This window comes from Trachypithecus francoisi, unplaced genomic scaffold, assembly GCF_009764315.1.
Source record: "Trachypithecus francoisi isolate TF-2019V2 unplaced genomic scaffold, Tfra_2.0 Lachesis_group12, whole genome shotgun sequence".
Classification (NCBI taxonomy): Eukaryota; Metazoa; Chordata; class Mammalia; order Primates; family Cercopithecidae; genus Trachypithecus; species Trachypithecus francoisi.
The window spans coordinates 55,369,143-55,397,066 of NW_022681457.1; the positions used below are offsets into that span (position 1 = coordinate 55,369,143).

The 27,924-nt window shown below is 41.9% G+C and overlaps 1 protein-coding gene and 1 pseudogene across 1 annotated transcript in view; both read right to left on the bottom strand.

Annotated features, from left to right (window-relative positions):
- The window catches only part of LOC117093722 (zinc finger protein 100-like), a 346,302-nt gene that overhangs the window by 179,820 nt on the left and 138,558 nt on the right, over nt 1-27,924 (bottom strand).
- On the bottom strand, nt 24,643-25,627 carry LOC117093735 (annotated as a pseudogene).

Below are 27,924 nucleotides of genomic sequence, written 5' to 3' on the forward strand. Positions count from 1 at the left end.
TACAGGCTTGAGCCACTGCGCCCAGCCAGGCACAGAGATCTTATCAGAATGTTTTTGGGTCAAGCTTCTGGTTTGGAAAAATCTATGGGGTGATGTGTCCTCAGCCACCTTTTAGTTTCTTCCTGGTCCTGGGTTTCAGTACTATCTGGGAATAAACCAAGATATCTACCATGGTTCTGTCAGCTAAAGTGCCTAGTGAATGTCAGCTTCTGGTTTATTTTCTCCATAGGATGACCTGAGGTATGGAATGTGTCCTCTCAAGGAAGCAAGTGGATGCCCTGGGGCTGAGAGGAATCTTCTGGTGCACTCTTATTTTGAAAAGGTAACCCCTGGAGACATTAAAATTGTCCTCACCCAACCTAGCTTTCATTTCTTGGAAACACATTGCTGGTCAGCCAATCAGATGCTGGTATTGAAGGGAAAACGCAAAAATAATTTCTGCTCCCTGGATTATCTAAGGGGGCAGAAAAATAGTGAAATAAATATAAAGAAAAATAGTGGGAAAAAAAAGTGAAAATTTTGTTACCAAAAAGTATTCCAAAAGACCAATAACAACAGAATTGACCCCAGTGACATGGTGTAAGAGCTTGCAAAGTAAAATGCACCTGGCGCAGTCACTGGGGCATAATGCAATGTCTTCTGAGTGGGTGGTTCTTGAGCACATAAGTGAGCAGGAGTGGGTGGAAGAATCTCTCCCGTGATTGAATGACCTGACTTGAAACATGAGCCCATGTGAAATTTTATTTAGACCACTGAAGACACATGTAGCTGATCTCCCCCACCCCCCGCCGTAAGGCAGAGTCTCACTCTGTGGCCGGGCTGAAGTGCAGTGACGTGATCTCGGCTCACTGCAACCTGTGCGTCCCAGGTTCAAACGGTTCTCTTGCCTCAGCCTCCCAAGTAGCTGGGAGTACAGGCACGTGCCACCAAGCCCAGCTAATTTTTGTGTTTTTAGTAGAGGCGGGGTTTCACTATATTAGCCAGGATGGTCTCAATCTTCTCATGATCTGCCCACCTCTGTCTCCCAAAGTGCTGGGATTACAGGCGTGAGCCACCACGCCCAGCTTTAGCCGATTTTTTTTCATGAGAAAAAGAAGAAAAAATATGTGCCGAGATTTTACCGAAAAGGGTCCCAATCCAAACCCCAAAAGAGGGTCCTTGGATTTCGCTCAAGAATCAAGGTGAGTCCGTAAAGTGAAAGCAAGTTTATTAATAAGAAATAAAAGAATGGCTTACTCTATAGGCAGAGCAGCCCTGAGGGCTGCTGGTTGCCCGTTTTTATGGTTATTTCTTGATTATTTGCTAATCAAGCGGTGGAGTATATATGCCTCCCCATTTTAGATCCTGAAGGGTAGCTTCCTGATGTTTCCATGGCATTTGTGAACTGTCATAGCACTGGTGGGAGTGGAGCAGTGAGGATGACCAGAGGTCACACTCACCACCATCTTGGTTTTGGTGGGTTTTATCCCACTTCTTTACTGCAAGTTGTTTTATCAGCCAGGTCTTTCTGACCTGTATTTTGTGCTGACCTTCTATCTCATCCCGTGACTTAGAATGCCTAACCATCTGGGAAAGCAGGCCAGTAGATGTCAGCCCTGTTTTACCCAGGCCCTATTCAAAATAGATTTGCTCTGGTTCAATATGCTTCTGACATTCCCCCCACCCCGCCTTTTTTTTTTAAACAAGGAAACCCTTAACCCTAAGGGTTGTAGAGGAATGAAAATCGATCTTCTGCTACTACTTCATGCTGAATAGAGGTGATGATATTCTTGCCTAACTTTTAGGGTCTTTTGTATCTGAGGTAGAGAGGAGCTCAATCAGAAAGCATCAGTATGATGAGGGCCATTCCTAATTCTGAGTTCCAACAATAGGTGATATCTGGAAGATTAGTAAGTGTTCACTTTAAGAAAACACCCAGGAAGTTTATTCTGCATTTCTACACAAGGAGTACAATGGCAATATATCAATATATTCACAGTAAAGCAAAATAAGCAAAATTATTCCAAGTAAACTTAAGAAAGCTTTTCATGAACTGGGCATTTGTTGGAACGAAGCTGTTATGAAGTTGGTGGCTGATTGTAATGTCTTCAGAATTCAAACAGTGATCCAGATTTTTACATTACCCATCCCTCTTGCTTGTTTCTTCTGAGCTGTAGCCAGAGATTACTGGTTTGTTCACAGAAATTAGTAAGGTTAGCTAAAATTGTAGAAAGAAACTCAAAAACAACTGATGAGAATAGAATCTAACAAAAAGTGTACCATAGTATTTGAAATATAATTTCTCTTTCCAGTTTCCCATTTTTATTAAAGATGAATTATAATAGGGCCAATTTACTTGTGAAATAAGTTTTAGTCTTATACTTGGCCTGATTATTTCTTTTCACGTAGGCCTTTTAAATTGGCTTTGATGGAACCTTGTTTTATAAAAGGAATCTCAGATAAGAATTTTTTTTTATTTACCACAAGCCAGGAACCCTGTACAGGGGCTGTGTAGACAAGGTATGATACCAGTTTTCCCATGGAGCTTTTATTGGTTCTACAAGTCAAGTTTAGTTCATTAAAGCATAACATGTCATTCTAGTCATAGCCTTAGTAAAATAACAAGTTTCCCTAATTGTGTCCTGTTGTAAAAGAAAACAGTTTCTTATTGCACTTATATAAATAAGTAAATTGTCATAAGTTCAGAATACTCAGAAATATTTTCCAAATTTTTTTCACAGGTGTATACTTTACTCAATTGTTAGAAGGTGTGAATAGTTCAAAAGAATAGTTTTTTTGACTCTGAAAAACAAAACAAAGGATCAATGACGTTTTAGGCAAAGTCAAAAAATATTACTTCAGTCTTCTATTAGTTTAGTCCACTCAGTTAATTCCTGTTCTGTTTGATAGTCATGACCATTTTAGTTCTCCATTAGTACTGAAAGTTCTTCCTCAGGCCGGGCACAGTGGCTCACCCCTGTAATCCCAGCATTTTGGGAGGCCAAAGAGGGTGGATCACGAGGTCAGGAGATCGAGACTATGCTGGCTAATATGGAGAAACCTCGTGTCTACTAAAAATACAAAAAAAAAAAAAAAAACAGCTGGGCATGGTTGCAGGCACCTGTAGTCCCAGCTAGTTGGGAGGCTGAGGCAGGAGAATGGCGTGAACCTGGGAAGTGGAGCTTGCAGTGAGCTGAGATCGAGCCACTGCACTCCAGCCTGGGTGACAGAGTGAGACTCCATCTCAAAAAAAGAAAAGAAAAAGCTCTTCCTCTATTCTAATGTCACAATTTCTAATGTTATCAAAAACTTGCATTTAGGGACATCTGCCAATGTCTTATAGTTGACTACAAATCATCTTTTGAAGAGGATCAACACAAGATGATTGTCCGGATGGCCAAGTCTTAGGGCAGTTACAGTAGAAAAAGAACATGATTGACAAGGAAATTTGGTTAGCTCTGTGGCATACAATGATTTTAGGTAACAATTGTAATTATTATTATTTTTTTTTTTTGAGGTGGAGTCTTGCTCTGTCCCCTAGGCTGGAGTGTAGTGGCGCAATCTTGGCTCACTGCAATCTCTGCCTCCCAGGTTCAAGTGACTCTCCCGCCTCAGCCTCCCAAATAGCTAGGATTACAGGCACCTGCCATCATGCCCGGCTAAGTTTTGTATTTTTAGTAGAGATGGGGTTTCGCCGTGTTGGACAGGCTGGTCTTGAACTCCTGATCTCAGGTGACCCGCTCGCCTCAGCCTCCCAAAGTGTAATTATTAATAATATACACTTAGTCATATTAGAATTATAACAATTTCCTTTTTTTTTTTTTTGAGTTGGAGTCTTACTCTTTTGCTCAGGCTGGAGTGCAGTGGTGTGATCTTGGCTCACTGCAGCCTCTGCCTCCTGGGTTCCAGCGATTCTCCTGCCTCAGCCACCAGAGCAGAGCAGCTGGATGCATGCTACCACGCTACAGGTGCATGCTACCATGCCTGGTAGTTTTTGTGTTTTTAGTAGAGACGGGGGTTTCACCTTGTTGGCCAGGTTGGTCTTGAACTCTTGACCTCAAGCGATCTGCCCATCTTGGCATCCCAAAGTGCTGGGATTGCAGATGTCAGCTATGTTGCCCAGCCCTATAATTTTGAAGCACATACCAATGGCATATTTATACAAATATAGTCCAAAAAGAGTAAAACATGATTTCACATTTGACAATGTTTCCTGTATCATTTTTATACTAAATGATCCAAATTTCACCATTATATTTGTGTATTAGTGATATCAAACCCAATGACTTGATCTCGGCTCACTGGACCTCTGCCACCGAGGTTCAAGTGATTCTCCTGCCTCAGCCTCCTGAGTAGCTGGGATTACAGGTGCCTGCCACTGTGCCTGGCTAATTTTTGTATTTTTAGTACAGATGGGGTTTCAACATCTTAGCCAGGCTGGTCTTGAATTCCTGACCTCGTGATCCACTCACCTCGGCCTCCCAGAGTGCTGGAATTACAGATGTGAGCCACTGTGCCTGGCCTTAATGAATCTTTAGACAAATTTATCCAGTTTTAATGTTTGACCATAAGGTATTATTCTCATAAAACTTTTATAACTATTTACACATTTTTTGTTGTTAAAGAGTTGATCAGAGCTTTAAGAGAAACTTGTCATTTTTATCTCAGTGTTCATTATATATTAAAACTGGATAATACCCCTTTAACTTTAGTCGATATGCTCACAGAATCTCTTTTACAATTAAATGTTCAAAAATTATCCACAATTTGTTAAAACTTTCAGTTTTATTCTATCTAATTTGAAACAACCTTTTAATCTAGACAAATCTACATTTCTATTTTTTATAAACTATCAAAAACACATTTCATTTTCTTTGCATACCTTGCATGTAAAACTGTTTTATAGTAGTCAAAATTCCATGTTACAATGTTAATTCTTAGTAACTTTTACCTATGGTGAAAACCGTGGTAAGTGGGATTTTAGTTGTGTACTAGGTGTGGAGTCTAGGACCTAGGCACAAGTGTAGATAAGGTCTGACTCTTTCCAGTGTGTTAATAGTTAGAGGGTGTAACTAATTCCTTGTGCCTCAGGCCTTACCTAGCTGTAAAGCTGGCAAGTTGTACAGTAAGAGTCTTTGTGGCATTTTATGAAGTATTCAGAAGATCTAATCACCTTTAATTGTATAACATTTCTTGTATAAAATCCCTTTCATGAATGCTTTCGTTTCTTATACAGACTATCTACAATATGTTTGGACTTTCTGATTTGTCCTCAACATCCCTCTTTTTAAATAACCAGTCATTTTATTTTAGGAAAAGAATTTCCTACACAAGATTTTTTAAAATATAAAACCTTTTTTCTTTATAACCTTCTTTGTGTAGTAAGGGGGCATGATGAATTCCATATGTCCCCAGGCCTTATTTAGAATCTAATGGCTTCAAGGTAGGAAAATTGAACAATTTTTAAAAGTCAAAGAAGCAGTTTATGACCTTAAAATATTTGGTAAACCTAATATCTGACCTGTATAATTTTGATCAAATGTTTATATTTTGAAGACATTTTATTTTTCCAATAATCTTTACAACTGTTTAATTGCCAAAAGATCACTTGTCACATCTACTAAAAGGCATTACACTTTTTACTTTTCTGACAAAATATATGATTTAAGCTGTTATTGTTTTTAAACCAGTTAATCAGAGCTCTTTTATATCACACACACAACACAGAAATATACAGACAAAAGTTTCAGTAGTTTTAAGATTTTTCCTTTGTCAGTTTCTTAATTGAATTCCTAGCTTCAGGATGGATCCCAGGGCCAGGAAAACATGTAGTTCTTACAGCCTAAAAAGTAAACACAGCTGGAAGGCAAAACAGATCCTCCAAAACTAAGGGTTCCATTTTAAAATCAGATCATGGATCTAAGAAACAATCAGTCCATTCCCATGGAAATCTTATTTCTCAGTTGGGTGTGGGGACATCCCCATACTTTTTATGTGGTCAAGGGTATGTTTCTCTGATCCAAATGTGAAGAGCTATTTTCCCATAACTGCTATTAGCCATCCTCAAAAGTATATTTCTTACTCAGTTATTACATACCAAAATTCTTTCATATGTGAAATAATTTCTGATAACCCCAGAAGTAAAAAATGTCAGATAATGAATGCAAAACAGAACAGAACCTCAGATTTTGAGAGAGATCTATCCACTTTCAATTCCTGAGGTTTCATGAGGAGAAAAGGGTGTTTCCTAGACAGGGCCTGTGGTACCTCCTCTGTTTTTCTCAAGGATTGTTAGGTCAAACACAGTAAAATGGAAGATATTCAATCTTCTTGACGTTTTACAGTAAAAAGTGGACTTTTGGGGGGTGTACAGTTCTATGAATTCTGACATATCTACAGGTTTGTGTAACCCACAATATAATCAGGATGCTCAACAGTTCCAACACTCCCCACAACCCCCTCAGCCATCCCATCTTGCCACGCTCCCCCTGCACACAGGCTGTTAGAGCTTGAATATCTGCTTTTAATTAAGACTGACTTTTAAGCTTAGTGATGTAGGGTCCAGCCCCACAGGGTTGGTGGGTTTTTCTCTCTCTGTGGAGAGACGAGAGATTGTAGAAATAAAGACACAAGACAAAGAGATAAAAGACAGCTGGGCCCAGGGGACCACTACCACCAAGACGTGGAGACCTGTAGTGGCCCCGAATGCCTGGCTGTGCTGGTATTTATTGGATACAAGGTAAAAAGGGCAGGGTAAGGAGTGTGAGTCATCTCCAATGATTGACAAGGTCACATGAGTCACATGTCTACTGGACAGGGGGCCCTTCCCTGTTTGGCAGCCGAGGTGGAGTGACAGAGACAGAGGTCACAGTCTATGCCATTATTTCCTCATATTAGAGGTTTTTAGTACTTTCACTAATTTTGCTACTGTTATTTAGAAGGCAGAGCCAGGTGTACAGGATGGAACATGAAAGAGGACTAGGAGTGTGACCACTGAAGCACAGCATCACAGGCAGACGGTTAGGCCTCCAGATAACTGTGGGCAGCCCTGACTGATGTCAGGCCCTCCACAAGAGGTGGAGGAGTACAGTCTTCTTTAAACTCCCCTGGGAAAGGGGGACTCTCTTTCCCAGTCTGTTACATAGCAGGTGCTTTTCCTTGACACTGATGCTACCACTAGACCACGATCTGCTTGGCAATGGGCGTCTTCCCAGACACTGGCGCTACCGCTAGACCAAGGAGTCCTCTGGTGTCCCTCTCCGGGTATAACAGGACTGGCACTCGTCTTCTGGTCACTTCTCACTGTGTCCCTTCAGCTCCTATCTTTGTATGGCCTGGTTTTTGCTAGGTTATGATTGTACAGCAAGGATTATTATAACATCGGAATGAAGGTAATTGCTACAAACTAATGATTAATTATATTCATATATAATCATATCTGTTATCTATATTTAGTATAACTATTTTATTTTATATATTTTATGATACTGGAACAGCTCGTGCCCTCGATCTCTTGCCTCGGCACTTGGGTGTCTTGCCGCCCACAAGTGCTCTTTTAAATTTCTTATTACCAGACTTTAGTCAGGTTAAATGGCCAATATCTCTGGCTTCTGAACCTTGCCAAAGGCAACTTCACAGGTATTCTGAGAAAGGAAAACTTCAGGTTCCTAGAGGGAAAGAGAATTGACAAATGGTAAAGGTCACCAAAATATCAAACAAGAAAGTACTCATTCCCTAAGCTGGACATTGAACCCTGAACCTGGGCCATCATTGTGATGGTGGAGACCAAGAGAAAGTACTGTCACATGGTTACAAGGTCAGTCTTCCAAGGACATGACTGACCAGCTTGCTGGGCCATCTTGAACCTTTGAGGTCCTAGGCCAGCATTCTATCCTGAGGTACCCCCTCTTAATGACAGAACAATACAGAAAGACATTTATAGCACAAAGTACAACAGATTTGTTGTATCTTAAGACTAGTATCACAAATGCATTTTCCAATTAAAACTTTACAGAGGAGATAAACAGTGATTTTTTTTCCATTCATTCAATGAGTTTGCATATATAGAGAGAGGCCAGAATTCTGTTTGGTAAGAAATGTGTACCCTTCTGCCAGCATGCCAAGCTTCTGGGTTCCTTTTCCCTGAGTGGCCCTAGTGACATGGCTGGCTGCCCCACAGCACTGGGGGCCAAGCCACAACACAGAGGAAAATTATCTTTTTTCATTTTGGCCAGAGCAAAATATGTGTGACAAAACACATATTTTTTGATATTGATTGCCTCTCTATTTAGCAATCAATATCAAACTGGCAAGCCTCAAACGGCCCCAGTTGGGCCCATTATCATTAATTCGACCTCCAATCAGGAGTTTCAGCTTGAGGCCTCTGGGCAAGACAGTCATCCTGAGTAACAGAAAAGATAATAAAGGGAAAGGAGAGAAAAAAGCATTGCCTGTGGCAGAGTACGGAAGGCAGAGAGCTCAGGGAGGCTGGAGAAAGACCCACCAGCTGCAGTGGCAATGAAAAGCTCATGTGGCTGCTTGTCGGTAGGAAAAGGATCTTTCCAGCAGTCCTGTCAGCTCTCAAGTTGTCCCTTTTGGAGAGGAAAAAGCTCCCCATGTTCCGTGGTCCTGTAGATGCCTCATTCTGTCACCCATATCTACCAGCAAAGGGTGCAAGACCGCTTAATCAAGAAACAATAGCAATGAACATCCCATAGTACCAAACCAGTTCTTAGCTGAGAGGGACTTTACTGAGAGGGGTGTCTAACCTTCTAAATCTTAGCAAGGACTATAACCTTCCTAAGTTGGGCCTCGAATCCAAGTTCAGTCAAGCATCCTTGCTTTTTATTAAGAGGAGCCTTTAACCCACTCTGCTTTAGGAGAGACTGTAATTCCCCTAAGTCGGGCCCCTAACCCAATCCCATGCTTTACTCAGGTATATGCACCCTACTTACTCGGAGTCAGCCATTAGTGCACACAGATGGTTTTCCTTTGGGTCAGAGGTCTCTTCAATATAGTCCCTTTGTGGTTGCCAGAAAAATGTTACCGGAAAGAAGTCCTGACCCATACCCCAAGAGAGGGTTCTTGGATCTTACTCAAGAAAGAATTCAGGGCGAGTCTATAGAGTAAAGTGAAAGCAAATTTATTTATTTTTGAGAAGGAGTTTTGTTCTTGTTGCCTAGGCCGGAGTGCAATGGCGCGATCTCGGCTCACTGCAACCTCTGCCTCCCAGGTTCAAGCGATTCTCCTGCCTCAGCCTCCCGAGTAGCTAGCATTACAGGCATGGGCCATCATGCCCAGCTAATTTTGTATTTTTAGTAGAGACGGGGTTTCTCCATGTTGGTCAGGCTGGTCTTGAACTCCCTACCTCAGGTGATCCACCCATCTCAGCCTCCCAAATTGCTGAGATTACTGGTGTGAACCACTGCACCCAGCCTGTAATTTATTAAGAAAGTGAAGAAATAAGAGAATGGCTTTCTCCATAGGCTGGTTGCCCATTTTTATGGTTATTTCTTAATTTTATGGTAAGCAAGGGGTGAAATATTTACGCCTCTCCTGTTTAGACCATTATGGTGTAACTTCCTGATGTTGCCATGGCATTTGTAAACTGTTGTGGCACGGGTGGGAGTGTAGCAGTGAGGATGACCAGAGGACACTCATCACCATCTTGGTTTTGCTGGGTTTTATCCCACTTCTTTACTGCAAGCTATATTATCAGCTAGCTGTTTATGACCTGTATCTTGTGCTGACCTCCTAATCATCTTGTGACTTAGAATGCCTGACCATCTGGGAATGCAGCCCAGTGGGTGGCAGCCTTATTTTACTCAGCCCCTATTCAAAATCGAGTTGCTCTAGTTCAGTATATCTCTGACAGAGTCTGTGTCTGGTTATGTGATAGAAAAGAGAGCACCATGTAATTCATAATGGAAGAGTGTTTCTTTCCATAAGCTGTTCCTGGAGAACACAAAGGATGAAAAATTTTATTAGTCACAGCTATTTCCAGGGTTATCTATATGTTCCATCTTTCCCCACCTCTTCTTTTTGTTCCATACATTTCTTCTATTTGATTTTTCCTGAGTTGTATCTCTTATAATCGGTAAACATAACTCCAGTGTTTTGCTGAGTTCTGTGAGTAGCTCCATTGAATTGTTGAACTTGAGGAAGATTGAAGGAGTCCTTAATTTTTAAACAGTAGCTCAGAAGTGTAGAGGGCCTATGCGGTTTGTGACTGGCAACTGCAATGAGGGCAATGTTATGAGACTAAGCCCTGAATCAGGGTCTTTGCTGACTCTGTGTGGTGTCAGAATTCAAATGTTAGACATTGAATTGGTGCTAGGGAATTGCTTGTGTTCAGCAAACTCTACAGATTTGGTGCTAGTAGAAAGATATCACCGAGACCTCTCCTTTGTGTAAAGGAAGACAGAGCCTTTCATTGTCGTGTGATTCCAGGTCTCCTCCTAGGGTAAGAGAGGATGAAAACTTAGAGGAAAGGAACTCTGATGATAGACCCCCTTTTCCCACAGCTGTCACCACAGGATTCTGACCCACTCACAGACATACCCACTAGACATTGACATGTCCACACAGCTCCCAGGTCTAGTCATCACCCTTGGGAATTTCACCACAGCGTTGCGGATCCTAGTATTTCTTGCCCAAAACCCACAAAAGTGTCTACAAGTCTCCTGGCATATCCCAACCCCCAGACAGTGAATCTGCAGCAGCAACCTGTTTTCTCCACCAGCCTAGGGTCCTGGACCACCTGTTCTTTTTTTTTTTTTTTTTTTGAGGCGGTGTCTCGCTCTGTCGCCTGGACTGGAGTGCAGTGGCCGGATCTCAGCTCACTGCAAGCTCCGCCTCCGGGTTCACGCCATTCTCCTGCCTCAGCCTCCCGAGCAGCTGGGACTACAGGCGCCCGCCACCTCGCCCAGCTAGTTTTTTGTATTTTTAGTAGAGACGGGGTTTCACCGTGTTAGCCAGGATGGTCTCGATCTCCTGACCTCGTGATCCGCCCGTCTCGGCCTCCCAAAGTGCTGGGATTACAGGCTTGAGCCACCGCGCCCGGCCCACCTGTTCTTAATCTCATTTGCCTGCATGGACCCAGAAGTAAATCAGAGTACAGCCCCACCTGGGCCACTATCTGCAGAACAAACAATCCAGTTACATTGCATTCTTCCCCACCCATGGGTTTTCTTTTTCGACATGTGTACATGTGCAGGGTTGTTTATGGGTAAAATTGTGTCATGGGGGTTTGGAGTAGGTGATTTGGTCACTGAGGTACTAAGCCTAGCAGCAAAGAGGTATTTTTTCAGATCCTCTTTGTCCTTTCCTCCTCCATCCTCAACTAGGCCTCTGTGACTGTTCCTCCTTTGTGTCCGTGTGTTCCTGTTATTTAGCTCTTCCTTACAAATGATAACATGGATTTGGTTTTGTGTTTCTGCATTAGTTTTCTAAGGCTAATGGTCTCCAGCGCCATCCCTGTTGCTGCAGAGATCTTAATCTTGGTGTTGTTTGTTTTATGGCCATATAGTCTTCCATGATGTTTATGTACCATATTTTGTTTTTATTAAATCTTTTCTTTATTTTTTTTTGAAGACAGTGTCTCACTGTGTCACACAGGCTGAAGTGCAGTGGTGCAGTCGTGGCTCACTTCAGCCTCAACCTCCAAGCCTCAAGGGGTCTTCCTACCTCAGCCCGTTAAGTAACTGGGACGACAGGCACACACTACCACGTCCGACTAATTTTTTTCATATTTTGTAGAGATGGGGTTTTGCCACGCTGCGCAGGCTCATCTTGAACTCTTGAGCTAAGGTAATCCACCTGCCTCAGTCTCCCAAAGTGCTGGGATTACAAGAATGAGCTCTGTTGTCTGACCATACCATATTTTTTCCAATCTAGGCTACCATTGATAGGCATTTAGGTTTATTCCATGTCTTTGTTATTGTGAACAGTGCTGAAATGAACATGCATGTGCATGTGACTTTATGGTAGAATAATTTGTATTTCTTTGAATATATACCCAATTAAGAGGTTACTGGGTTGATGGTAATTCTGTTTTTAGTTCTGTGAGGAATCGCCACACTGCTTTTCACAATGGTTGAACTAATTTACACCCCCACCAACAGTGTATAAGCATTCCCTTTTGTCTGCAACTTTACCAGTATCTGTTAGTGACTATTTTTTTCTTTTGAGACAGTCCCACTCTGTGACCCAGGCTGGAGTTCAGTGGCACAATCTTGGCTCACTGCAACCTCTGCCTCATGGGTTCAAGCAATTCTCATGCCTCAGCCTCTTGAGCAGCTGGAACTGCAGACATGCACCACCACGCCCTGCTAATTCTTGTATTTTTAGTAGAGATGAAGTTTCACTGTATTGGCCAGGCTGGCTTGGAACTCCTGACCTCAAGTGATCCACCTGCCTTGGGCTCCCAAAGTGCTAGAATTACAGGCATGTGCCACCACGCCCAGCTAATGTTTATATTTTTAGTGGAGACAGGGTTTCACCATGTTGGCCAGGCTGGTATCGAACTCTTTACCTCAAGTGATCCACCCACCTCCACCTCCCAAAATGCTGGGATTACAGGTATGAGCCACCGCTCCCAGCTTATTCCAGCACCATTTATTAAATAGGGAATTCTTCCCACGTTCCTCTTGGCAGCTTTGTCAAAGATCAGATAGTTGGAGGTGTGTGGCATTATTTCTGGGCTCTCTATTCTGTTGCATTTTTGTATGCATCTCTTTTTGTATCAGTATTATGCTGCTTTGCTTACTGTAGCCCTGTACTGTAGTTTGAAGAGGGGTAATATAATGCCTCTAGCTTTGTTATTTTTGCTTAAAATTATCTTGGCTATTCAGGCTCACTTTAGTTCCATATAAATTTTAAAATAGTTAATTTTTAGGTCTGTTAACAATGTTTTTGGTAGTTTGATAGGAATAGCATTAAGTCAGTAAATTTCTTTTGGTAGTTTTGACATTTTAATGATATTAATCTTTTCTATCCATGAGCATAAAATGGTTTCTCATTTGTTTGTGTCATCTCTCTGTTCTTTAAGCAGTGTTTGGTCATCTTGTTATACTGATCTTTCACATTCCTGGTTAGCTGCATTCCTAGATATTTGTGTGTGTGTGTGTGTCAATTGTGAATGGCATTATGTTTTTGATTTGACTTTTGACTTGGATGTTGATGTACAGTGATGCTACTGATTTAGTATCCTGAAACTTTGCTGAAGTTGCTTATCAGTTTAGAGAAGTTTTCCGCTGAGACTGTACCAATTCTATGTCGGATAGGAGTTTTGAGGGAAGGCATCCTTGTCTGTGCCAGTTTTCAAGGAGGAATGGTTCCCATTTGTGTCCATTTAGTATGTTGGCTGTAAGTTTGTCAAAGATGACTCATTATTTTGAAGTATGTACCTACAGTGCCTAGTTTGTTGAGGGTTTGAACATGAAGGATAGTAAATTATATTGAAGGCTTTTTAAGCATCTATTGAAATAATCCTGTGGTTTTTGTCTTAAGTTTTGGTTTATGTGATGAGTAACATTTGTTTACTCTTTCCTCTAAAAAAGCAGGGGGATACACGTGCAGAATATGCAGGTTTGTTATGTAGGTATGTGTGCCATGGTGATTTGGTGCATCTAGTCACCCATCCTCTTAAGTTCTGTCTCCTCACCATTCACCCCTCAACAGGCTCTGGTGTGTGTAGTTTTGCCTCTGTGTCCATGTGCTCTTCTTGTTTAGCTCCCACTTATGAGTGAGAATATGCAATGCTTGGTTTTCTATTCCTGTGTTAGTTTGCTGAGGATGCTGGCTTCCAGCTTCATTCATGTTCTTGCAGAGGACATGATCTCATTCCTTTTGATGGCTGCATAGTATTCCATGGCATATATGTACCACATTTTCTTTATTCAGTCTGTCATTGATGGCATTTGGGTTAGTTCCATGTCTTTGTTATTGTAACTAGTGTTGCAGTAAACATGCATGTGCATGTGTCTTTAAGTAGAATATTTTTTTATTTATTTTTATTATACTTCAAGTTCTAGGGTACATGTGCATAACGTGCAGGTTTGTTACATATGTATACTTGTGCCATGTTGGTGTGCTGCACCCATCAACTCGTCAGCACCCATCAATTCATCATTTATATCATGTATAACTCCCCAATGCAATCCCTCTCCCCTCCCCCATCCCCCCTCCCCATGATAGGCCCCAGTGTGTGATGTTCCCCTTCCCAAGTCCAAGTGATCTCATTGTTCAGTTCCCACCTATGAGTGAGAACATGCGGTGTTTGGTTTTCTCTTCTTGTGATAGTTTGCTAAGAATGATGGTTTCCAGCTGCATCCATGTCCCTACAAAGGACGCAAACTCATCCTTTTTTATGGCTGCATAGTATTCCATGGTGTATATGTGCCACATTTTCTTAATCCAGTCTGTCACAGATGGACATTTGGGTTGATTCTAAGTCTTGGCTATTGTGAATAGTGCCGCAATAAACATACGTGTGCATGTGTCTTTGTAGTAGAATAATTTATAATCCTTTGGGTATATACCCAGTAGTGGGATGGCTGGGTCATATGGTACATCTAGTTCTAGATCCTTGAGGAATTGCCATACTGTTTTCCATAATGGTTGAACTAGTTTACAATCCCACCAACAGTGTAAAAGTGTTCCTATTTCTCCACATCCTCTCCAACACCTGTTGTTTCCTGATTTTTTAATGATTGCCGTTCTAACTGGTGTGAGATGGTATCTCATTGTGTTTTTGATTTGCATTTCTCTGATGGCGAGTGATGAGGAGCATTTTTTCATGTGTCTGTTGGCTGTATGAATGTCTTCTTTTGAGAAATGTCTGTTCATATCCTTTGCCCACTTTTTGATGGGGTTGTTTGTTTTTTTCTTGTATTTGTTGGAGTTCTTTGTAGATTCTGGATATTAGCCCTTTGTCAGATGAGTAGATTGCAAAAATTTTCTCCCATTCTGTAGGTTGCCTGTTCACTCTGATGGTAGTTTCTTTTGCTGTGCAGAAGCTCTTTAGTTTAATTAGATCCCATTTGTCAATTTTGGCTTTTGCTGCCGTTGCTTTTGGTGTTTTAGACATGAAGTCCTTGCCCATGCCTATGTCCTGAATGGTACTAGCTAGATTTTCTTCTAGGGTTTTTATGGTATTAGGTCTAACGTTTAAGTCTCTAATCCATCTTGAATTAATCTTCGTATAAGGAGTAAGGAAAGGATCCAGTTTCAGCTTTCTACTTATGGCTATCCAATTTTCCCAGCACTTTATTAAATAGGGAATCCTTTCCCCATTTCTTGTTTCTCTCAGGTTTGTCAAAGATCAGATGGCTGTAGATGTGTGGTATTATTTCTGAGGACTCTGTTCTGTTCCATTGGTCTATATCTCTGTTTTGGTACCAGTACCATGCTGTTTTGGTTACTGTAGACTTGTAGTATAGTTTGAAGTCAGGTAGCGTGACGCCTCCAGCTTTGTTCTTTTGACTTAGGATTGTCTTGGCAATGTGGGCTCTTTTTTGGTTCCATATGAACTTTAAAGCCGTTTTTTCCAATTCTGTGAAGAAACTCATTGGTAGCTTAATGGGGATGGCATTGAATCTATAAATAACCTTGGGCAATATGGCCATTTTCACGATATTGATTCTTCCTATCCATGAGCATGGTATGTTCTTCCATTTGTTTGTGTCCTTTTTTATTTCACTGAGCAGTGGTTTGTAGTTCTCCTTGAAGAGGTCCTTTACATCCCTTGTAAGTTGGATTCCTAGGTATTTTATTCTCTTTGAAGCAATTGTGAATGGAAGTTCATTCATGATTTGGGTCTCTGTCTGTTACTGGTATAAGAATGCTTGTGATTTTTGCACATTAATTTTGTATCCTGAGACTTTACTGAAGTTGCTTATCAGCTTAAGGAGATTTTGGGCTGAGACAATGGGGTTTTCTAAATATACAATCATGTCATCTGCAAACAGGGACAATTTGACTTCTTCTTTTCCTAACTGGATACCCTTGATTTCTTTCTCTTGCCTGATTGCCCTAGCCAGAACTTCCAACACTATGTTGAATAGGAGTGGTGAGAGAGGGCATCCCTGTCTTGTGCCAGTTTTCAAAGGGAATTTTTCCAGTTTTTGCCCATTCAGTATGATATTGGCTGTGGGTTTGTCATAAATAGCTCTTATTATTTTGAGGTACGTTCCATCAATACCGAATTTATTTTTTTATTTTTTATTTTTTGAGACGGAGTCTCGCTCTGTCACCCAGGCTGGAGTGCAGTGGCCGGATCTCAGCTCACTGCAAGCTCCACCTCCCGGGTTCATGCCATTCTCCTGCCTCAGCCTCCCGAGTAGCTGGGACTACAGGCGCCCGCCAACGCGCCCGGCTAGTTTTTTGTATTTTTTAGTAGAGACGAGGTTTCACCATGTTAGCCAGGATGGTCTCGATCTCCTGACCTTGTGAACCGCCCACCTCGGCCTCCCAAAGTGCTGGGATTACAGGCTTGAGCCACCGCGCCCGGCCAATACCGAATTTATTGAGTGTTTTTAGCATGAAGGGCTGTTGAATTTTGTCAAAAGCCTTTTCTGCGTGAATTTTGAACCAGCCTTGCATCCCAGGGATGAAGCCCACTTGATCATGGTGGATAAGCTTTTTGATGTGTGCTGCTGAATCCTTTGCCAGTATTTTATTGAGGATTTTTGCATCGATGTTTATCAGGAATATTGGTCTAAAATTCTCTTTTTTTGTTGTGTCTCTGCCAGGCTTTGGTATCAGGATGATGTTGGCCTCATAAAATGAGTTAGGCCTCATAAAAATCTCTTTTTTATTGATTGGAATAGTTTCAGAAGGAATGGTACCAGCTCCTCCTTGTACCTCTGGTAGAATTCAGCTGTGAATCCATCTGGTCCTGGACTTTTTTGGTGGGTAGGCTATTGATTGTTGCCTCAATTTCAGAGCCTGCTCTTGGTCTATTCAGGGATTCAACTTCTTCCTGGTTTAGTCTTGGAAGAGTGTAAGTGTCCAGGAAATTATCCATTTCTTCTAGATTTTCTAGTTGATTTGCGTAGAGGTGTTATAGTATTCTCTGATGGTAGTTTGTATTTCTGTGGGGTCGGTGGTGATATCCCCTTTATCATTTTTTATTGCGTCTATTGGATTCCTCTCTCTTTTCTTCTTTATAGTCTTGCTAGCGGTCTGTCAATTTTGTTGATCTTTTCAAAAAACCAACTCCTGGATTCATTGATTTTTTGGAGGTTTTTTGTGTCTCTATCTCCTTCAGTTCTGCTCTGATCTTAGTCATTTCTTGCCTTCTGCTAGCTTTTGAATCTGTTTGCTCTTGCCTCTCTAGTTCTTTTAATTGTGATGTTAGAGTGTCAATTTTAGATCTTTCCTGCTTTCTCTTGTGGGCATTTAGTGCTATAAATTTCCCTCTACACACTGCTTTAAATGTGTCCCAGAGATTCTGGTATGTTGTATCTTTGTTCTCATTGATTTCAAAGAACATCTTTATTTCTGCTTTCACTTCGTTGTGTACCCAGTAGTCATTCAGGAGCAGGTTGTTCAGTTTCCATGTAGTTGAGCGGTTTTGATTGAGTTTCTTAGTCCTGTTCTAGTAGTGATTGCACTGTGGTCTAAGAGACAGTTTGTTATAATTTCTGTTCTTTTACATTTGCTGAGGAGTCTTTACTTCCAATTATGTGGTCAATTTTGGAATAAGTGCAATGTGGTGCTGAGAAGAATGTATATTCTGTTGATTTGGGGTGGAGAGTTCTATAGATGTCTATTAGGTCCGCTTGGTGCAGAGCTGAGTTCAATTCCTGGATATCCTTGTTAACTTTCTGTCTCGTTGATCTGTCTAATGTTGACAGTGGAGTGTTGAAGTCTCCCATTATTACTGTATGGGAGTCTAAGTCTCTTTGTAAGTCTCTAAGGACTTGCTTTATGAATCTGGGTGCTCCTGTATTGGGTGCATATATATTTAGGAGAGTTAGCTCTTCCTGTTGAATTGATCCCTTTACCATTGTGTAATGGCCTTCTTTGTCTCTTTTGATCTTTGATGGTTTAAAGTCTGTTTTATCAGAGACTAGGATTGCAACCCCTGCTTTTTTTGTTCTCCATTTGCTTGGTAGATCTTCCTCCATCCCTTTATTTTGAGCCTATGTATGTCTCTGCATGTGAGATGGGTCTCCTGAATACAGCAGACTGATGGGTCTTGACTCTTGATCCAGTTTGCCAGTCTGTGTCTTTTATTGGAGCATTTAGTCCATTACATTTAAGGTTAATATTGTTATGTGTGAACTTGATCCTGCCATTAGGATATTAACTGGTTTTTTGCTCGTTAGTTGATGCAGTTTCTTCCTAGCCTCCATGGTCTTTACATTTTGGCATGTTTTTGCAATGGCTGGTACCGTTGTTCCTTTCCATGTTTAGGGCTTCCTTCAGGGTCTCTTGTAAGGCAGGCCTGGTGTTGACAAAATCTCTAAGCATTTGCTTATCTGTAAAGGATTTTATTTCTCCTTCACTTATGAAACTTAGTTTGGCTGGATATGAAATTCTGGGTTGAAAATTCTTTTCTTTAAGAATGTTGAATATTGGCCCCCACTCTCTTCTGGCTTGTAGAGTTTCTGCCGAGAGATCTGCTGTTAGTCTGATGGGCTTCCCTTTGTGGGTAACCCGACTTTCTCTCTGGCTGTCCTTAAGATTTTTTCCTTCATTTCAACTTTGGTGAATCTGGCAATTATGTGTCTTGGAGTTGCTCTTCTCGAGGAGTATCTTTGTGTGTTCTCTGTATTTCTGAATTTGAATGTTGGCCTGCCCTACTAGGTTGGGGAAGTTCTCCTGGATGATATCCTGAAGAGTGTTTTCCAACTTGGTTCCATTTTCCCCCTCACTTTCAGGCACCCCAATCAGACGTAGATTTGGTCTTTTTACATAATCCCATACTTCTTGCAGGCTTTGTTCATTTCTTTTTCTTCTTTTTTCTTTTAGTTTCTCTTCTCACTTCATTTCATTCATTTGATCCTCAATCGCTGATACTCTTTCTTCCAGTTGATCTAGTCGGTTACTGAAGCTTGTGCATTTGTCACGTATTTCTCGTGTCATGGTTTTCATCTCTGTCATTTCGTTTATGACCTTCTCTGCATTAATTAGTCTAGCTGTCAATTCTTCCACTCTTTTTTCAAGATTTTTAGTTTCTTTGTGCTGGGTACGTAATTCCTCCTTTAGCTCTGAGAAGTTTGATGGACTGAAGCCTTCTTCTCTCATTTCGTCAAAGTCATTCTCTGACCAGCTTTGATCCGTTGCTGGCGATGAGCTGCACTCCTTTGCAGGGGGAGATGCGCTCTTATTTTTTGAATTTCCAGCTTTTCTACCCTGCTTTTTCCCTATCTTCGTGGTTTTATCTGTCTCTGGTCTTTGATGATGGTGACGTACTGATGGGGTTTTGGTATAGGTGTCCTTCCTATTTGATAGTTTTCCTTCTGACAGTCAGGACCCTCAGCTGTAGGTCTGTTGGAGATTGCTTGAGGTCCACTCCAGACCCTGTTTGCCTGGGTATCAGCAGCAGAGGTTGCAGAAGATAGAATATTGCTGAACAGCAAGTGTACCTGTCTGATTCTTACTTTGGAAGCTTCCTCTCAAGGGTGTACTCCACCCTGTGAGGTGTGGGGTGTCAGACTGCCCCTAGTGGGCGATGTCTCCCAGTTAGGCTACTCAGGGGTCAGGGACCCACTTGAGCAGGCAGTCTGTCCGTTCTCAGATCTCAACCTCCATGTTGGAGATCCACTGCTCTCTTCAAAGCTGTCAGACAGAGTCATTCGCGTCTGCACAGGCCTCTGCTGCTTCCCCTGTTGTTTTTTAGCTGTGCCCTGTCCCCAGAGGTGGTGTCTACAGAGACAGGTAGGTTTCCTTGAGCTGCTGTGGGTTCCACCCAGTTCGAGCTTCCCAGCGGCTTTGTTTACCTACTTAAGCCTCAGCAATGGCGGGCGCCCCTCCCCCAGCCTCACTGCTGCCTTGCGGTTAGATCGCCGCAGACTGCTGTGTTAGCAATGAGGGAGGCTCCGTGGGCGTGGGACCCTCCTGGCCAGGTGTGGGATATATTCTCCTGGTGTGCCCGTTTGCTTAAAGCGCAGTATGGGGGTGGGAGTTACCTGATTTTCCAGTGTTGTGTGTCTCAGTTCCCCTGGCTAGGAAAAGGGATTCCCTTCCCCCTTGCACTTCCCAGGTGAGGCGATGCCTCGCCCTGCTTCAGCTCTTGCTGGTCCGGCTGCAGCAGGTGACCAGCACCGATTGTCCGGCACTCCCCAGTGAGATGACCCCAGTACCTCAGTTGAAAATGCAGAAATCACTGGTATTCTGTGTCGCTCGTGCTGGGAGTTGGAGACTGGAGCTGTTCCTATTCGGCCATCTTGCTCCGCCCCATAGTAGAATATTTTATATTCCTTTGGGTATATACCCAGTAATGGGATTGCTGGATCAAATGGTGTTTCTTGTCTAGATCCTTGAGGAATGACCATACTGTCTTCCACAATGGTTAATTTGCCTTCCCACCAACAGTGTAAAGGTGTTCTATTTCTCCACAGCCTCACCAACATCTGCTTTTCGACTTTTTATTATTTACCATTCTCACTGGTGTGAGATGTATCTCATTGTGGTTTTGATTTGCATTTCCCTGATGGTCGGTGATGTTGAGCCTTTTTATTTTTTCTGAGATGGAGTTTCGCTGTTATTGCCCAGACTGGAGTGCAGTGGTGAGATCTTGGCTCACTGCAACCTCCGCCTCCTGGGTTCAAGTGAATCTTCTGCCTCAGCCTCCCAAGTAGCCTGGATTACAGGCATGCGCCACCACGCCTGACTAATTTTGTATTTTTAGTAGAGACAGGTTTCTCCATTTTGGCCAGGCTGGTCTCGAACTCCCGACCTCAGGTGATCCAGTCGCCTTGGCCTCCCAAAGTCCTGAGATTACAGGCATAAGCCTCTTTGCCCGGCTGAGTGTTTTTTCATATGTTTCTTGGCCACGTAAATGTCTTCTTTTGAGAAGCATCTGTTCATGTTTTGTCCACTTTTGATGGGGTTGTTTATTTATTTATTTATTTTTTTGAGACGGAGTCTTGCTCTGTCGCCCAGGCTGGAGTGCAGTGGCCGATCTCAGCTCACTGCAAGCTCCGCCTGCCGGGTTCACGCCATTCTCCTGCCTCAGCCTTCCGAGTAACTAGGACTACAGGTGCCCACCACCACGCCCAGCTAATTTTTTGTATTTTTAGTAGAGACGGGGTTTCACCATGTTAGCCAGGATGGTCTTGATCTCCTGACCTCATGATCTGCCTGCCTCGGCCTCCCAAAGTGCTGGGATTACAGGCTTGAGCCACCGCGCCCGACTATTTTTTTCTTTTAAATTTGTATAAGTTCCTTATAAATTCTGTATATTGGACCTTTGTCAGATGGGTAGATTGCAGACATTTTCTCCTGTTCTGTTAGTTGCCTGTTCACTCTGATGATAGTTTCTTTTGCTGTGCAGAAGCTCTTTAGTTTAATTAGATCCCATTTGTCAAATTTTGGCTTTTGTTGCAATTGCTTTTGGTTTTTTTGGCATGAAGTCTTTCCCATGCTTTTGTCCTGAATGGTTTGCCTAGGTTTTCATTTAGGGTTTTTATGGTTAAACATTTAAGTGTTTAACCCATCTTCAGTTAATTTTTGTGTAAGTTAATTTTTGTATAATTTTATAAGGAAGGGGTCCAGTTTCAGTTTTCTGCATATGGCTAGCCAGTTTCCCCAGCACCATTTACTTAATAGAAGATCCTTTCCCCATTGCTTTTGTCAGGTTTGTCGAAGGTCAGATGGTTGTAAATGTGTGGTGTTAATTTCTGAGGTCTCTGTTCTGTTCCACTGGTTTTTAACATGAAGGGATGCTGAATTTTATCACAGGCTTTTTTTCTATTGAGATAATTATGTTTTTTTAAAATTAAAAGTTTATTAGCTTTTAATATAAGCATGAGAAATAAAAACCACATAAATTGTAACATTCTTTTAAAAATAAAATGGCTATCAATACTTGAATCTCCAAGCTCTGAACTCCAGAAGCAATTTTTTTTTTGAAGTGGTAGATTGTGATATTTTTATTCCATTATTTAACATGTATTTATCTGTCCTTTAAAAATGATGGAAATTGCAGCACAATATGATGTGAAGCATTGCTATAGTGGAGGAAGTATTCCTGGCCCAGAAATGCTTTGTTTATGAGCAAGGTTCCTAGGATTAGATTTGAGAAAGTAGGAGAAATAGATTTCACATAGTTGAGAACACTAATCTCCTTTTAGTTTTTCAAATTTAGATGACATTATCAGTCTCCTAAAATTATTTGTTCTTTGCCTGTTAAAGCCTGAAGTAAGTGTTCTTAAGGGTTATGTAAGTTACTACTTTTTTTTTTTTTTGGTGCCAATTCTAATTCTTTTTATTTATTTATTTATTTATTTTTTTTATTATACTTTAAGTTCTAGGGTACATGTGCATAACGTGCAGGTTTGTTACATATTTATACTTGGTAAGTTACTTCTTAAATAGCAGGACTTAATGGGACACCTACAGGTTGATAGCATGTAGGATGATAAAACAGCTATTCATATTGCCTTTTATCATTAGGGTCCAATTCCTTTTATTACCTGTTAATTTTTTTTTTTTTTTTTTTTTTTTTTTTTTTTTTTTTTTTTAGTAGAGACGGGGTTTCACCGTGTTAGCCAGGATGGTCTCGATCTCCTGACCTCGTGATCCACCCATCTCGGCCTCCCAAAGTGCTGGGATTACAGGCTTGAGCCACCGCGCCTGGCCTTATTACCTGTTAATTAACACTGCTCTTCAAAATCTTCCTTTACATTAAAGAAACTTCAGTGATCAATGCATATAGAGCACAGCTCTGCAAGTAACTCCTTTTAAAAAGAGAAGGGCATTTTATGGAGATACAAGATATTCCAAATGTTTAATGTAATTTTAAGCTTTGATACTTGTAGAAGTATAAATGCTACAAACCTTCACAAAACCTTGCCTGAATGTTTTTCTTTCCCTTCTTTTGAAATGGGATCTGGATGTCACCCAGGCTGGAGTGCAGTGGCATGACCATGGTCCACTGCAGCCTTGACCCCCGAGGCCCAAGTGATCCTCCCACCTCAGTCTCCAGAGTAGCTTGGACTACAGACACATGCCACCATATCCAGCTAATTATTTTTATTTATTATTATTATTATTATTATTATTTTACAGACAGGATTTCACTGTGTTGAGTAGACTGTTCTCGAACTGCTGCGCTCAAGTAATCCTCCCACCTCAGCCTCCCAAAGTACTGAGATAATAGGCATGAATCACTATGCCCAGCACATTTCTTTTACATTTAATTTTGCATTTTTCTAAGAGATGGGGTCCCGATATGTTGTCCAGGTTGAAGTGCAGTAGCTATTTCTATAGGCACCATCACGGTACACTGCAGCCTCCAATACCTGACCCCAAGCAATCCTCCAGCCCCAGCCCCCAGGTATCTGGAACCTCAGGCATGCACCACCACACCCAGCTTCATTTTGAGAATTTTGAATATAAAGCTTTTAATTTTTTTGCTTCAGTCAATGTCTGCTATCTTCAAGAGTGACTGAAACAAAAAATCAAATGCCTAACATTCAGGAGACAAATGCCGGGTGCACCTGCAGTCTCAGTCACTCATGTGGCCAAGGCTAGAGGATGGCCCGAAGCCAGGAAGTTGTAGGCTGCAGTGCACCATGACTGCACCCATGAATAGCCACTGCATTCCAGCCTGGACAACACAGCAAGACCCCCATCTCGTAAAGAAAAAAAACAAAAGAAAACCCTCAAACGATGTTTTTCAAAGGTTTATAGCATTTATACTCATGCTGCAGTGCCTTGGAGGGCCCAAACTATATTAAAGTTTAAAACTGCTATACTTTTTTTCACTGTCACTGAACCACCATGTTGGTTGGCATTATGAAAATATCTTTTAATACGTTTATTTAACAAGATAAAAATTATCAGAAAATGAGAAGCACCATTTATAGTTCACAAGAAATGCAACATGGACCCCAATAGAAGTAGATATTAATAACTGATACTTCCTCTGTTTATGACCCCAAACATGCTAAAATGCTAAAGTAATGCTTGCAAAGAATATGAATGACAAATGTTATCCGTCAGCTTTTTGGTTTAAAGTGATTGCCAATGACTAGCAGCTTCAATGGTAACAGTAGGGAGGAAGAACCCTTCAATACCTAACAATGCTGCAGTCAGCTCCTAAGTGGCTTTAGTTAGAGTCCCTTGTTCTAATGTAATACTGCACTGATTCTAAAGGCATATGCAGCCAAATGAGCAGGGGGAGAAAAACTGGAAGAAACATAAAAGTTAGTGGTTAGTGTCTTTAAACTGGAAGAAACATAAAAGTTAGTGGTTAGTGTCTTTAATGTCTAAAAATTTAAACTATTGTTTAAAAAAACCTAACATACTTCACAGCTATCGGCCCACACCATAAGCAAATATCTGTGTGAGATGGGAGCCTTCACTTTGGAGTGGTTTTTTGAAACATTAAAAAGGACAGAAGAGTGTTTTGTTGCATTGACAAGGTCCCATTCTTTTCTATGGAGTATGATCCTTGTCCATGAGTCTCTTGAATTTGAGATCTTTCCTTTTGATGAAAACACTAATTTTGCTGATTTTTGAGCAGGAAAGGTGATATTTCTCCAGTGTTTGTAGATGAAGGTCGCATGACATTATAACCCCCTCATTTCTCCCTTTAAGAGAGGATGGCTTTAGAGTGCTGAATACCAATGAACCTATCAGTGCTGAAAGACCTTCATGTAGCTGCTCCACACAAGTCTTTCTCTCCACATAATCTAGAAATAGCCTCTAGATTCCGTGCTCTTTCTTTGCTAAGAGGAGTAAATAGAAAATTCAGGTTGTTGTAATCTGCTTAGGAGTCAAAGTAGTGTTTGGCATCAACACTGGCAGGAACATTAATGTTAAATGGAAGAAGCTCCGAAAAATGCCTTTCCATTTCATTCATGTCCTCAACTGTAATGTCCTTGAGGATCTGGCAGTAGTCCACAGTCCATACAGCCTGATCATCCGAAACCTTGGCGGCAAGAAGAGTGGCTCCCAGAACAATCCTTTTCCAGTTAGTGGGACAAATGTCGATTTCAGCATAAGTTAAAAACTTTTCTAAGTAAACCGAAGTTACTGCTGTACATTCAGCTGTTAGCTGCGCAGCACTAAAAAGAATAGGAACAAATCTGTAAATAAACTTGTGCTCAGGATCATGCTTAAAGTATTCCTGTGGAACTTTTTCTCGTGTAAGGGGATGTGATCTCTCATCAGAAATATCCAGGGATCTATTTGCATCTCTATTCTTTACGTGGTAATATATTTCTGAGGTTACACATTTTACTGCGGTTCTAAGATTAGGCTGGCTGACTGTTCTGTCATCTAGAAATATTGTTGAGCATGAGCTATACTTTTTCGTAAGCTGCCCTGGAGATACATGATTTAAGTGGTTGCTTTTCCTCTTTTCTCGCACATCGGTTTGAGATTTGCTCAGGAAAATGGTGCTTGCCCTTGAATGGTCAGAAGGGTTTGACTCCAAAGCTAAATCTTCGGGCATCTCGCGGTGGCTGACGTGCTGCAGGTGGTGGCCCTCTCCCGCTCGGAAATCCAACTTGGCAGGCTCCACAGCAGCCGGAGCTACCGCCACCGCATCCCTAGATGCCGCCTCATAGATCCAGGGACCTCAGACCCCGCGCACCTGCCCAACTTGAGGCTGGTATTGGGGGACACGCAATGGGTCAGCTTGTCCCCATGGGTCCCCTATTGTCCCCATGGGGCGCCTTCGCTCCTCTCGGCCGCTGCAGGCGCCTTCTCTAGCCCCCTACTCCGCGGTCCTCAGCAGCCGTCCCTCCGCCAACAATGGCGCGGCCCGGCTACACCTCCCAAGCAGATGCCTCCTCACCTGCCAACCCTGCAACCCGCCCCAGGCAGGGCTCAGGCCTCCCCGCACCCTCGCCGTGCTGCCGCCCCTCCTAAAGTTGACTGGTCTCGAGATAATTATGTGTTTTTGTCTTTTGTTCTCTTCATATGATGGATTACATTTATTGATTTGCATATGTTGAACCAGCCTTGCATCCCAGGGATGAAGCCAACTTGATAGTGGTGGATACGTTTTTTGATATGCTGCTGGATTCAGTTCTCCAGTATTTTATTGAGGTTTTCCACGTCAATGCTCCTCAGGGATATTGGCTTGAAGTTTTCTTTTTTTGTTTTGTCTCTTCCCGGTTTTGGTATCAGAATGATGCTATTTCTATATAATGAGTTGAAAAATAAGTCCCTTTTTCTCAATATTTTGAAATAATACTAGAAGTGCTACCAGCTCTTCTTTGTACATCTGGTAGAATTCATCTGTAAATTAGTCTGGTTCTTTTTTATTTGTGGTTGTTTGGCCATTTAAAACCAATTCAGTTTTGGCACTTGTTATTGGTCTATTGAGGGATTCAACTTCTTATTTGTTCAGTCTTTGGAAGATGTATTTTTGCTCCAAGGTTATAGTCCTCAAGCTAGGCCCAGATAAACTCTCTACTTATATTCATGTTGCTTCAGTTTTTTCTTTTAGTTAGACATATTATTTAGAATGTGTCAGAGCAGCCTCTATAGGGGAGCTCTCCTTTGATTGTACTCTGTTTGCTATAACACCCAAGGATGCAGAGTCAGGTTGATCCCACCTGGAATCTGCACATAAGGTCTGGCCTCTGCCTGGGATTTACAAGACAGGGCCAGAAGATTTTGGACTGAGAATGTACCGAAAACCAATAGAAGGCATTTTCTGTATTGTGAGATGTCAGCGTAGAAATCTTAAAGCCCCCATCTGAGAGTGTGGCTCTTTAAGCTTTTCAGATCTTGTTCAGTGACCTGCTACAGTTACGTGAGAGACTCCAGGTGTAAATAGAATCTGATGACAGAATCTGTAAGTGTAAACAAGCATCTTAGTGAGAGATCAAGACCACAAAGTATCCAGAGCCATGACCACAACTATACCTACCTGTAAAATATGATACTGGCATAGAGTATTGTTGTTGTTCTTACCCAAAAGCTAGCAAATCAGGATAGGTGATCCAGGTTCTGGAGCTCCACCAAGGCAGTTCCATTTTCTATTTAGAATCAGCATGAATTTCTCTCAGCCTGGCTTATCATTGGGCCATCAGCCCAGGGTCACTAAGAACCTTCTCACAATCACCTAGATGTCTTTGAGACATTTGAGGATGTCCAGGGCAGAATTGTGTCAGGCTGACAAGAGTGGGTAATTCTGCTTGTGTCTCAGTGTAAGAGAAATGGATCATTCTGTGTTTTTTTTTTTTTTCCCCTCATACAAGAGATAATTTTGGTTTGTACCCAGATGAGAGTTTCTCTAGTTTCCTGTTACTTTGGTGAAAGACAAAGAGGAGGTCTGGTGACTCAAAAGATAAACTAATTGCTTCCATTTCATAAGGTCATTCAAAACATAGATGAAGCTGGGGCCGGGCGCGGTGGCTCAAGCCTGTAATCCCAGCACTTTGGGAGGCCGAGACGGGCGGATCACGAGGTCAGGAGATCGAGACCATCCTGGCTAACACAGTGAAACCCCGTCTCTACTAAAAAATACAAAAACTAGCCGGGCGAGGTGGCGGGCGCCTGTAGTCCCAGCTACTCGGAGGCTGAGGCGGGAGAATGGCGGGAACCCGGGAGGCGGAGCTTGCAGTGAGCTGAGATCCGGCCACTGCACTCCAGCCCGGGCGACAGAGCGAGACTCCGCCTCAAAAAAAAAAAAAAAAAAAAAAAAAAATAGATGAAGCAGTCATGGTCCCTACCATCTGGAAACTTTTGGTCAGGACTAGCAACTGGATACATGGTTGAATTAAACATCATATGGTTGGTACAGTGAATAGA